We start from the raw sequence: 13,944 nt of genomic DNA on the forward strand, positions 1-13,944 counted from the left end.
CTATAGTGGTGTAAATCCATGGTAACTCCAAGGAAGTCATTGGGCCCAAAGATCGAGTTCAGCCAAGTTATGCTCTGTGCAGGACTCAAGTGTGTGTGTGTGTGTGGGTGGGTGAGGTGGGACAACGGTGGCTTTATCCCCCCCACCCTGATGGTGAGGTTGGCCAGAGGCTAGTTGGGGTGTTGATGCAAGTTAGAACAGCCTCAGGGCAGGTTAATTACTCTAACCTGTGCCACCCAATGAAACCCAACGAGCTGTTACACTAGCTGGGGATCACAGGAGGGCAGCAGTGCTCTGGCCACATCCCCAGTACACTCCCTTTGAGAGGGCCTGCGGGACTGGGGAGATACACCAACTTCGCTGCCTGTATGGCACTTGAGGATTTTCCCAGGTTGTGGAAGAATCCAGAGCTGGCTGGGTAAAACAGCTTTACTCTCCCTTGGTACCACTAGAGCAACTCAAAGGGGCACTAGCAGGAACTACTCACTTCAGTAGAGTTACTTCAGTAGAGCTGAATACCCTGCTGAATATCTCCATCATAACTAGTTCCACTGATGCAATGGAACAAGGTGGCCCAGTATTTACAGGTCATTGGGGATTAAACAGGGTAATTGACTGAGGCTCAACTAGTCAAGATGGAGATGACAGGATGGACTTTTGGGTTTGGTCAAGCTGCACTCAGTGCACAGGACTTGAGGAGGGGAACAAAGCTCTTAAAGGCACCTTTTTGATTCTCTGATCCTGGAGGCTTAAGTTACAGCAGCCTCAAAGCCTCTAGTTTTGCTGACATGAGCAAAGGATGACCTGGAATGTATCATGTTGGGCCTGGGCCCCAACCTCCTGGGATGCCCTGAGATCTGTGAGGATTCATCTGAAAACCTCAGGACCCCCAACACTCAGCAGGGCCTTTCTCCCAGCCTGCTCCACAGCTGGCTAAAGTGCGTGCCCAGCTGTATGATACATGGAAATATCTGCATATATGAGCTTGTGGAATTTCCAAGTGTCTTTAGCCTCCCATCAATTTTGTAAAGAAAATACATGATCTGACCCTTATTCAGGAAAAACCCTCTTGACATAGAAGGAAGTGGCATTTGCCTGGTTAAAGCTTAGAGACTGGGCCCTTTTGTCTTATACTAAAATAATATTTAAGGCCCAGAGTCAATGGATTTCTCTAGACTTACAGTGGTGTAAATGAGAGCAAAACTTGGTCCTAAATGTATAAAATTATGTCCCCTTTAATTTAAACTAGTCTTAAAGTCATTCTGATTCAGACTGTTTAGAGTACCTAGTCCAGGGGTGGGCAAACTTTTTGGCCTGAGGGCTGCATCGGGTTTCTGAAATTGTATGGAGGGCCGGTTAGGGGAGGCTGTGCCTCCCCAAACAGCCAGGCATGGCCCGGCCCCTGCCCCCCATTTGACCCCCTGCTTCTCGCCCCCCTGATGGCCTCACTGGGACTCCTGCCCCATCCAACCCCCCCGTTCCCTGACAGCCCCCCAGGGACCTCTGCCCCATCCAACCCCCTGCCCCCGCTCTCGGTCCCCCTGACCACCCCTGGACCCCCTGCCCCTAACTGCACCCCACCAACTCCCCCTCCTTCCTGATTGCCCCACCGGGATCCCTGCCCCATCCAACCACCCCTTCTCCCTGACCACCCCCGGACCCCTCTCCCCTAACTGCCCCCCCCACCCCATTCAACTCCCCTCTCCTTCCTGACTGCCCCCCCCAGGACTCCTGCCCCCATTCAACGCCCCTGTTCCCTGCTCTCTGACCACCCCGACCCCTATCCATGCCCCTAACCACCTCCCGAACTCCCCTGCCCTCTGTCCAACCCCCTCCCTGCCTCCTTACCGTGCTGCCTGGAGCACCGGTGGCTGGCATCGCGGCTGCACCAGGACAGGCAGCAGCACCGCACCGTGCAGCACAGAGCACTGGGTCAGGACGGGCTCTGCAACCCTGCTGCCCAGAACATTGCGCCGCGTGGCGGCATGGTTGCGGGAGAGGGGGGGCAGCCCCCCAGGCCAGGAGCAGGACAGTCCTGCGGGCCACCGTTTGCTCACCTCTGACTTAGTCCAACCTCATATGAAGCTCTTCTACTGCTTAATCAGCTGTTTAGATGGAGGAAAAAAACTATTTTCCAGATCAAAATATTGTTGAATTATAGATCCCTCATTCACATTTTCTACACTGGAATTGCCTTGATAAATTCCATCATGTTGACCATGCCTTACAGTTACAATTTGCTTTTTAGTGCATTTAAGGAATCTCTTTACCATTTGAGGCAGAAAAAGAAGTACAGATATATCCAGTACTCTGCCTTTTAAAGAAAGGGTTACTATTGGCCTAATCCAGAAACTTGATTTACTTGAACTTGAGCTACAGCATAAAGTAAAGCATGTGTGTGGTGGTATAGGCAAGGAACGGACAATGAGAAACATATCCATGAATGTTCCCTAAAATTCATGCAGCTTCCAGTATAGTTTAAAGGGGAAAAAAGATTTATTCTGGAGGAAAAAAGAAAAATACAGCACCTTGGGCCCTTAGGGGATGCAATGTAGATTAATATGAGTTAAATGGAATGTGACCAATTTGTAAGGCATTTGGTTTGTATCTTGCAAAATTGAAGAAATCATTTTTCCATGCAATCAGAAAAAGCCGTAGGCTACAGGGCTGTAGTCTCTATGCCTGCCATCAGCCACCTCTCTTAATATGCTAGAGTGTTCTAGACGAGTTTATGTTACCTCCAAAATCCAATGATGTTATAAATTTGCCTATGTGACACTAATGTCACCTTTCTTTGGGAAAAGCCTCTCTTAGTTCAAACATACATATAAAGCTTTTGTGAAGGGTATCATCTATTGTAGTGTAATATTTTGCCAGCAGGTTTTATTTGTCCAAGCTAAGCACCAGAAGTTGCCAGGCTTCCATTCATCAGAAGGCTGTGAGTGCATTCTGGCTTTTATTAAAAAAAAAAAAAATCTTGATTCTTATGATGGCAAAAATTATCCAGTTTTCAGTTAATAAAAACACCTAGCACTTACCTATGTAAGTTTTCACTTATATATTTCAATTGCTCAACAAAGGTATGTAATGGAGTTATTGTCATTTTATCAATAGAAGAGCTGATGCAGAGAGATTAGGGGAGGTCCCATGGAATTCAGCAACAGACCTAGGAATAGAACCTAGGATTCCCAGTCTAGTACCCACTGGACCACACTATGCCCCTTTAAAGTTGTACTGTCTTACCAACCAGACCAAAATGCCACCAAATCCTACCTTCTCCACCCTAAGCCAAGGAGTATTTGGGAGAACACATCAACTTAAATATACACACCTCTCTTCTCAGCCCTAAATCAAGGGTATAAATGCCTTCAGAGCTAAAATGACCTGAAGAAAATGTCCAAAAGCCCTACATCCTGCAAATAACTTCTTTATAACCTTCCTAAAGTTAAGAAAACAACTACCGATGATTTGTCTGGCAGTCATCCACTGGGGTGTATGGGCAATATCACTCAGGAACATTTGGTAGCTATAACAACAAGATGTTCTGTAATTGTTACACTCATTTGTTTGACTAGGTGACAGGGAGGAACAAATAAAGGTCAACTGTTTAGATAAAAAGATGCCAGCAGAGTGTTTTAGAAGGACTAAAAATAATAGCCCCAAATCCAGAGCGATGGAGCCAAAACTCATGTAAAGGCCTTTGATCTTTTAGACACAGAGGACAGAATTCTCGGGCCCAGGCGCCTAGGTGTCTGCCCAATTCTGCAGCTACTTGGGGAGCAGCATCACCGACCAGCTTCTCCACCCTCCCTCCACAGCAAGCATGGTGCACTGAGAGCATTCCCCCCCTCCCACAAGCCAGCTTCCACATCGTCCTCTCTTCATCTCTGAGTGCCATGGGTGGCTCTGCACCACAACATGCCATACTGTCCCCTGCCTGGCGAGGCATGCAGCGCAAAAGCAGCATTTCCACTGCACTTGCGGCTCTGCATATCCAAGGAGTGAGCCGCAGGATCTGGGCCTTAATTCATTAATGTTGTTCAATGTTTTGAAAATGTAAAGTGCTAAGTATTATGGTGATTTACTATTATAGATGCTGTAAATTTCCCAGGTTTTTAGGCAATACCCTCGGATAGTGCATCGTGTCCTTCACACGATGCAGCACACTCGGCTTGACTCGCCCTTCACTTACACCAGTTTTATACTAGTGTAACGATTAGCTTCAGTGGATTTATTCCCTGTTCACACCAGTGTAAGGGTTTAACTACACTGGAATCACTACAGAGGCACAGCTGCAGCACTGTAATACTTCAGTATGGATGCTACCTACCTCAAAGGGAGAAGTTCTCCCATCCGCATAGGTAATCCACCTCCTGAGAGGCAATAGCTAGGTTGATGGAAGAATTCTTCCACTGACCTCATGCTGTCTACACTGGGGGTTAGGACGGTTTAACTATGTTACTCAGGGGTGTGGATTTTTCACTCCGCAGAGCAACGTAGCTGGGTCAACCTAACTTTTTGGTGTAGACCAGGCCTAAGTGAAAGGCAAATTGGGCCTTGAATATCTGTTAGTCCACAAAAAAAATAATGGAAGAAGGAGCTGATACTGTCTTGGTCCTTTAAAATTCTTCCTGTCCTTCAAGGAGAATTGCATTGCATAAATCATGTCTGTAAAAAGGACATCCCAATCCTGCAACAGAGAAGGAAATTAAGGGCAGATAATTGGGCTCAAATGGGCCAAATTGCTATGTGCTACCAAAAGGAATCATATCAGTTTGTATCACACCATGGCCTGTGTTTCAAACCTCCATTTCTTTCCTTCTGCATTTTGGCTTTTTATTCCAAGCAAATGTAGATATTGAACCACATGCGCCCTTGGGATAAGGGAGTGTAACTTCACTGAATTCACTAGTCACACCCCTTTGTGGCCAGGTTGAATTTGGCCCTTTCTGTCTGGGGCCAACTATTTTCCAGAACTTTGCCATTCCCCCCGCCCAAATTCCAGGAAATATCCTATTGATCTTTACAGTGGCAACCCTGCTTTAAGCCCAGTCAGTGGAAAGGAACATTAAAAAGCTTAGATGTGGTCGGCTGTTTCTTCAGAGATAGGGTTGGGATGACAATTGAGGAAATTATGGACTAACTCTCTTCCGAGTTCAGCTGAAAACCCTTAGAGTTTGGGAGGATAATTCAGCCACAATTAGTGTTGGTGTTAAGCCAAGGCCTCCCAAGCATGAGCCCTGATGGTCTAGTGCAGGAGCTCTAGTACCTTTAGTGATAAGAGTTTCAAGTAAATTAAAGTTGTAAGTAAATTAAAATACTTCTGGCAGCTGAATTCCTGCAGTAATCTCCTCTCCCACCCATTCCCTTGAAAAAACAACAAATTATAATCAAAAGGGGGAAAATGGTGCCTCCTTAATCTTTACAGGTCAGTTGGATGTGGACAAATCAGACAAAAAACCAAACCAAAACACCGTCACCACTACAATGTCTCCTGCCGACGTGCTGTCAATAGCAATACCACACAGTCTGATCTTTCTGAGAATCAGTTTTGGGGCCAGAACATAGGAGAATTCTAAAAACAGTGCATGAAAAATGATGAAAGTTGCTTTGAAGTGAGTCCGAGAGCTGTAGTGCTTTCAGCAGCTTCCACCTAAGAAGGCCTTGAAATTCTATCTGCAATAAGTTACCAGAGGAAAACAGCTGGTAGGAGCTGTTAAAGTGGAAACAATACCCAGTTCATAAGAGATCAACATGATGGAGAGAAGTAGAATGAAAAAGAAGGTATGGAGCAATTACATGATGGGAACAACTCAAACTGCACTGTGCCGGGACTAAAGATAACTGGAGAAACATCACCTGACATAAGAGAAAATGGACTGTGAGAGAACAGAGATTTAGGGCTTCATTATTCTGTGGCATCTGCATTCTGTTTGGTGCTGAGAAGGGAAAAGCCAGTTATGGCTCCCTGATTCTGTACTGGCTTGGCCCTGGCATCAGAGCAGCCCAGGAGCATAAGGGACTTTACACCAGTGATGGGTTGATATAACAGCGTGGCATTCTACCACACCTGTCCCTCTTCTAATATGTCCCCTATGGTGAAGCGAAGGAGCAGTTGGCATAAGAGCTGTTCTGCCCGCTTTAAAACTTGGCCAAGCATTTCTTTTCTTAAGGGGATTCTCTGCTGGTGGTCCTTCTGACCCCTTTGTACCACCTGAGCAGTGCAAAGGGGATAGAGTGTAAAGGAAAATCTGGCCTGCAGTATGCCAACTGCTAACAGATGTAGGGCCCGCTTCTGCTCTCACCTACACTGGTGTAAATCCAGAGTAATTTCAATGAAGACAATGGAACTACACAGATATGAAATCAGGATCAGTCCCCTGTGCTACATATATTGTTACAACTCAAAGGAAAATATTATCAGCAGACTATTCTATGTGCCGAATGCTGTTCTCATTGACAGTGGTGTAAATCTTGGGTAAGTCCATTCGCTCCCAAGGAGTTACTGCAGATTCCTGCTAATGGAACTGAAAGCAGAATTTATCCCTAAGAGTATGTTGTTGAATAAAAATTAAGCCAAGCCTGTCAAATGATTTTTCATGCTTCAGCCTGCTATTTGCTAACCCACTGCCTATTGCCATTATTGATGGAGACTCAGCTTTGGTCAGAACTGACACAGTATTTACCAAAACCCTTCTTCCCTTCTTACCAGTCCAAAAACAAAATTCAAAGCAGACTTACCAGAGAATACTGATTTAGAAGTTGGATGGCAGGGAACACTCACAGATTCTCTCAATCTCTGTGGGCCTGATTCTGCTTTCACTCCTAATTTGCACCAATATATTTAAATAAAGAGAGCGATGCCGGTGTAAAAGCTGTGTAAATAAGATGAAAATAAGGCTCTGCATCCTGGCCGTTAAATTACAGCAAAATTTGGAAAGGGACAGACTTAAACCCCAGGCAACTGCACCAAAGTCAATGGAGTTGTGTGGAGTATAAATTAGCATAGACTTGGCCCCTAACTAATTTCAAGATCAATATGAAGTTGATAGCAAATGACACATGAGAGGTCATGCAAAAGTGGTCTGAAAACCTTTAGTTAAAAGGGCTGTAAAGGAGGCTTTGCCAGTCACATTCTGCTCTGTTGCAATTAACTACCCTCCTGGAATAATGCAGGAGCAAGGAGCAGGGAGAGAATTGTGGTTTCCTGACCCACAATTCTTTCTCAGGGATGCTCAGAGGACAGTGTAGCTCCACCCCTCGCTATGGCCTGTGTTGTAGCATAGTCCAGTCCTAAACATAAAAAACTGGCAGCTCTACTCAATTTAGACGAGTTCTGCCACCTATACTCATGCTGAATAGTACCTGTGAATAGTCCTCCTGCTTTCTGTGGGTTTACTTAAGTAAGATATTAGTCAATGTAAGGTGGTAGAATCAGGGTCTTAAATAATTACTGCAGCTTTTATTGCTTAGTTGTACATAACTACAAAGCTACACTGACCCTGATCTCCTCTCACTTGTATTGGTTTCAGTAACTCCTGGTTTATACTAGTGCTGGGACCCAATCCAGCCCCCAACACAATCAATGGGCGTCCTTCTGTTGACTTGAATGGGTGTTGGATTGGGTCCTAAGTGAGAGGAGCATTAAGCCCATAGGATCTATGTGATAGCTCTACTGAAATTTTACATTAGGAAGGAATGGAAAAAGTATGCCCCATATGTATGATAGGCAGGGCAATGAAGGCACCACAAGTGATGAAAGGTTAAGTAAAAACCAGTGGTGAAGTATCGGCACCCCCAAAATCAGTCTTCCCTGGTGGGAAAATCAGCTAGCAGTTCACTGAAAACTGTAACTTTTCTATAGAATTTTGTACACAATTTAATGGTGAATCATGTCCCTGCTATAGAATTCTGTAAGTCGATTCTTAAAAGCTTTGGGGAAGATATCATTCACTATTAAATTCATAGTTTAGGGTGGTCCCTGTCCCACTCCCAGCCATCTCGATATAATTCATTGTTTTATATACCTTTATGTCCCCTGTTAATCGTCTCCTCTCTAAACAAAATAATCCTAATGAATAACTTTTTTAATCTCTCTGCATACAAAAGGCTTTCCATTTTGTTTGCTTTCTTACAAGCTTTCTATTGCTGCTCATTCTTTGAGAAGGCATGATCAAAACTGCACATGCTATTTAAGATGAGTGGCGTACGTAACTTAAGGTAACATAATGTCATTATAATATTTTCAGTATTCTTTTCTCCTAGCACAGTCTAATATCTGGTTTGTTTATCATTGCCTGCCAATGCTGATTCAGTCAGATGCTTTTACTGAGCCACTGACTCTGATGACCAAGTTATATTTTGGTTTTTACTCCTGAGTGCTTAGGAGTGACAGTGTTAGTGAATAGTTGAAATTGTTGCTTCCTATGTGTGTTACTTTGCATTTGTCTCTTGCCTACACTGAATTTCAACTGCTTAGGGCTTGTCTACCCTATGCAGCTTTTTGCGACAAGACTGTGTCCACACAGCCTTGTCGCTAAAACTCAGAGTGTGAGAACGCTCTTTTGTGGTATTTTGTCAGCACTTTTGCCAACAAAATACTTCCAGCCCCGCAAGCGGCATAAGCTTTGTCAGCAGGAGAGCACTCCTGCCAACAAAGCCACATACACACTGCTACTTGTATCAGCAAAAGTTTTGTCTTTTGCAGGGGGGCTTTTTTAAGTACCCGCGAAACACAAAAGTTTTGGCAACAACTGTGCAGTGTAGACATACTCTATCATGCTGGTCCGTTGCCTAATTTGAGACCTGATCCTCACAGGAACACTTCTCAGCTCTTACAGAAATCAGTGAGCGTTTTGTGTGCTTAGCATTAAGCACAGCATCTTTCAGGATCAGGCTTAATCATTAGGGCCTCCGATGAAGTGAGCTGTAGCTCACAAAAGTTTATGCTCAAATAAATTTGTTAGTCTCTAAGGTGCCACAAGTCCTCCTTTTCTTTTTGCGAATACAGATTAACACGGCTGTTACTCTGAGACCTCACAACTTATGTTATTCACTAACAAAAATAAGCCATAAATCACAGTACAGACCTGTTCTAGCTCTAGTAATAAAGCGTTAGGCACAAAGGCAACCCCATTTCATCCATAGAGCTGTTTAAGTTACCTGTTTACAGGGTGGTATCCAGCAAATGCTGCTTGTTTTCAGGTTGTAACCCCTAAGGTTAACCCAGCATGTCAGAGGACAATAGTAACCAGACACTCATAGCTAAGCCTTAGGGCTCAGTTCTACAGCTGCTGTGTGCACAAAGCCCCTATTGATTTATCAGATCCACAGGCAATAGGAAGCAGGCCTGATTCTGTCTCAATCAGGAGTGACTCCCTTCAAGTCAGTGGGGTTAAATAAGAGTAAAAACATCATAAAAGAAGAACGATTGCAGGGCCTATTATACCCTATATCTTAATCTTATTCCCACATGTGCAAAATGATGGGGAATATGCAATGTGATAAAAAAGTTTAGGCAATGAATGCCAAAGCCCATGCTACACAGGGAGTAATCATTTACTGTGTGCATATACATCATGGTGAATATAAAGAAGTGCAAGGCATTGTGAATGTTTTTTGTTGAATGATCATTTGAATCTTAAAACTTTTTAAGTGACCTCAGGATAGCATTCTGCCTTTTCAAAAGCGTCCTCTGTCAGGAAACCTTTTCCCTGGATTTTTGAAATCTATTTCTTTAATTGCATTTTGTCACAGTACAATAAAGAGACCTTCAATAAAATGAAATATTACACTCCAGGGTCCAAATTCTTCATTGGTTTGTAAGTGGAGTAGCAGTCCTTTCTGCTTTGTTGAAAAGTCTTGAATAGGACATGAAATATTAAAGTCCTGTCTACTTTAAATGATGGTTAAGAGAGAGATTTTCAAAGTTAGTTACATGCATTTGTGCATAGACACTTGAGAACAGCTAACTTATGCATACAGATACCAGCTTTGCTCTCATACATAGACTATTTGTCTGTATGCATAAACTGGATGCAGGCTGTATGTGTGGTTACCTTTGAATATCTGACCCTAAAAATTTCATTTTGTACAGACTAAAGGTTTGCATCAATGCTCCTGAGCAAGACTTTCTTCTCTTCTGTTCTACAGTGTGCTGTGCACTGACTGATTACTGTCCTCCCCCAAAGGAGGCTGCATTTCAATGGAGTGATGTCGTTTTTTAACAACTCTGGGAGCCTCAAAGATGAAAGGGAAGGAACTGCTGCCTGTAAAATGCCTCTTCTATGGCATTCCATACAAAACCGGAGTGCTTTCACACTTCAAAACAAATAAACAAATAAACCGCCCAACCAGCACCTACTCCCTTAGACCTAATGACATGTGCCTGTCATCATCCTGTTAGCTTATTTGTTGTACCCCTTCATCACACCTCTGTTTTTATCTTTGTAGACAGTCTAGTTTTGTTTTTCTTTTGGGGGGGGCCCTCTCTTCTGTGATGGGGTAAAACAGCCAGGAAAGGGTTAAGGGCTATCTTCAAGTCACATGACCCAGCAGGGAATTTAAGGGAAGGATGTGACCTTTTTCTAGGGGAGGGGGCAGAGAGAAGCAAGGGAAAAGCTTCTGGGACTGCATTGGTCGGAGGAATTGCTTTGTTTTTGTGTTTAAGCGATCAGTTGTACTCTGAGGCAAGGGTCAGAAACGGAATTGGGCATGACACTGGTTCCTTCCTGAGGAGAGAGCCCACTAGCTTACACTTTACGTGTGGGCAGTGCCTACCACATTGTGAGTGCTATCTCAAAAATAAATAGATGTCAATATACATTACCAGGGTACTATACAAAATGATATTGTTATTCTACCAATCAAAGGAAAAGGAAGGATTTGTGAAGAACTCCTTTCTGCAGCTGAAAATATGGATTTAGTAATATGCAGATGGGCTTGACTTTCAAAAGAGTTCCTAAAACTCCATTTGAAGTCAATGGGAATGTCTCTGAAAAACAGGCCCATCTTATCCATTAGCATTGACATCGATTTATTTTTGAGATAGCACTCACAATGTGATAGGCACTGCCCACACATAAAGGAAGTGTAAGCTAGTGGGCTCTCTCCTCAGGAAGGAACCAGTGTCATGCCCAATTCCGTTTCTGACCCTTGCCTCAGAGCACAACTGATCGCTTAAACACAAAAACAAAGCAATTCCTTCAACCCATGCAGTCCCAGAAGCTTTTCCCTTGCTTCTCTTTGCCCCCTCCCCTAGAAAAAGGTCACATCCTTCCCTTAAAGTCCCTGCTGGGTCATGTGACTTGAAGATTGCCCTTAACCCTTTCCTGGCTGTGCTAAACTAGGGCCAGATTGTTACACTTACTTATGATGAACAGCAATTCACTCTGAATAGTCCCACTGTAGCCAAAGGGACTTGTTTGAATAAAGGTATCTGGCACTTAGTTAATTTGACTAGAAACACTTTGCTCCCCTTCAACCAAAGATCTAAGATTCTTCATGAATAGGGATGGCAACTAATGCATAGATGGGCAAGTGGGTGATCTCTCACCTAAGCCTTTTCCTGTCCACCAATGTGATGCCACATCTTTTTCTGCACTGGAACACAATTTTCTACCAGCAGTCCTGAGAGTGACATGGTAATGCTATTTATTAAGGAGATAAAACAACACTCCTGGAAGTAAGATCAAAAGGGGTTATTGTCTTTGTTGGAATGTTGCAGTGTGCTTCTGCAGTTTCCACAGTATGCATCCGATGAAGTGAGCTGTAGCTCACGAAAGCTTATGCTCAAATAAATTGGTTAGTCTCTAAGGTGCCACAAGTACTCCTTTTCTTTCTGTGGTAACTGAGCAGCAGTTATACAAACACATTGTTGTGTTTTTTTTACCTCCGCAGCTTGAGATGTATTTCACTTTTCTAAAGTACTTTCACATACTGTATGCAGTTTTCTCTATTGTTGACCTCAAGCAACAATAATTTCCTTGGAAACTAGAGAGATTGTTCTACACAACTTTTGGCAGGAAAGGAAGTAAAAAAGGTTGTCATATCAAAGAGCCTTTGAAAGAGGATTGAGATCGTGGTTTGAATGTATTTTGAATAATTTCTCATCTGGCAACATTTTTTCTATCCTATTTTAAAGGGTCTAAAACTCCTTTTGCATTCTGCAATTTTTCACCTGACATGAACTAAGGACATTCCATAACCACAACCATATGAAATTGTGTTAAGATTATTATTAGTGGTAATTATAGGATTCATTTGAAATATATTTTCATGTGCTTTGAAAGCAGTTAAAAGAAAACAGAACTAATGTTAAAAGCAATATTATTATTATTATTTTATTATTATTTTTATTACAGTAGGACCTCCTAAAGGCCCAACTGAGATTGGAATGCAATTGTGCTAGGCACTGTGCAAATACATAGTGAGAGACAGTCCCTGGACAAAAGTGCTCATCATCTCTATAGACAAGACAGCCAAAGGGTGGGAGGCAAAGCAGAGGTACTGTATAGAGAGGTGAAGCGACTTGAGCAGGGTCTCATAGTAGGTCCATGCCAGAGCTGGGATAAAATACAGGCCTCCCAAATCCTGATCCTATACTATACTGCACTGCTTCTCTCCACACTTACACAAGGCAGAATCAACACAAATAACATGGTACAGTAGTATCAACATAAAGACCATCGGTGGTCAGTCACTGATTCAGACAAATACATTTCAATGTATTGAGACCTAATTAGATCTCTTTTTAACAAGAGCCTGCTCCAAAGTTCACTGAAGTCAATGGCAAGACTCCCATTGTTGTCAATGGTCTTTGGATCAGATCCCAGTTGAATCTGATAGAAAACAAAAAGATGCACAAGAAAATCTGTGTGCTAAGGTATAATGGACCAAGAGACATGTGAGCAGAGCTGGGCAAATAATCAATTTTTTGGTTCAGTGACTGAACCAAAAAATACGGTGAGAAAAGCATCTTTGGATTGAACCAAAACAAAAAAAAATTCTACATTTCTTGGCAAAACAAAAATGTAGAAAAAATAATTTTTGGTCTTTTGAAACTTTTTTTTTTTTTTCACTTTGAGTTGTTTTTCTTTTTTACTTTTATTTAATTATTTTTAAAAGTTTAGGGAAATTGACAAATGAAACATCTTTCCAAAATGAAAAATTGAAACTTATCATTTCAGAAATGCTGAAATTAACCATTTTGGAATTTTTAAAAAATCCTTTTTTAACTGAAACTATTTGCCAAAATCACCCCAAATTCGCAAATAGTTGTGGTAGCTTCAAATCTGCATTTTCTAGCAAAACAACTATTAACATGCAAAATTTCACCTATTCATGAGGTTTTCAGTTAAAAAGAAGAATCTATGGCTACTTTCATTAGCAAATGGAAAAATACAAGAGAGTTCTTTTCAATGGTTCATTGTCAAAATGGGACAATGTATCTAGAGGGGTCCTGCAGGGTCAGTCCTGGGTGCAGTACTATTCAATATTTTCATTAATGACTTAGATAATGGAGTGGAGAGTGTGTTTATAAAAGTTGCAGATGACACCAAGCTAGGAAGGGTTCCATGCACTCTGGAGCAGTGGTTCTCAACATTTGGAAAGATCATTAAGTGGTCCGCTGAGACCCTCAGCCATTTTCAAGTGGTTCGTGGAAAAAAAAGTTTGTTTGTACCATTAGCTAACTATTGTAAAGTGGTTTGGATAAAAGCACTATATAAAAAAAAACTTAATAATAATTAACATTTTTTTGGTTCTACAAATAAACGCACATAACTCATATTTTAATATCAGTAGTCTTACCTTTCTAATGTGATGGATGTGCCCTTTCTCCCTGGCTGCCGCAGCCCCCGAGCTGGGGCTGGGAAGGAGGGGGGGTCTCTCCCCCACCACAGAAGCCACAGAGCTGAGGCTGGGAAGAAGGGCTGTCTCTCCCTG

Source organism: Eretmochelys imbricata, chromosome 2 (assembly GCF_965152235.1).
Source record: "Eretmochelys imbricata isolate rEreImb1 chromosome 2, rEreImb1.hap1, whole genome shotgun sequence".
In the NCBI taxonomy this organism is placed as follows: Eukaryota; Metazoa; Chordata; order Testudines; family Cheloniidae; genus Eretmochelys; species Eretmochelys imbricata.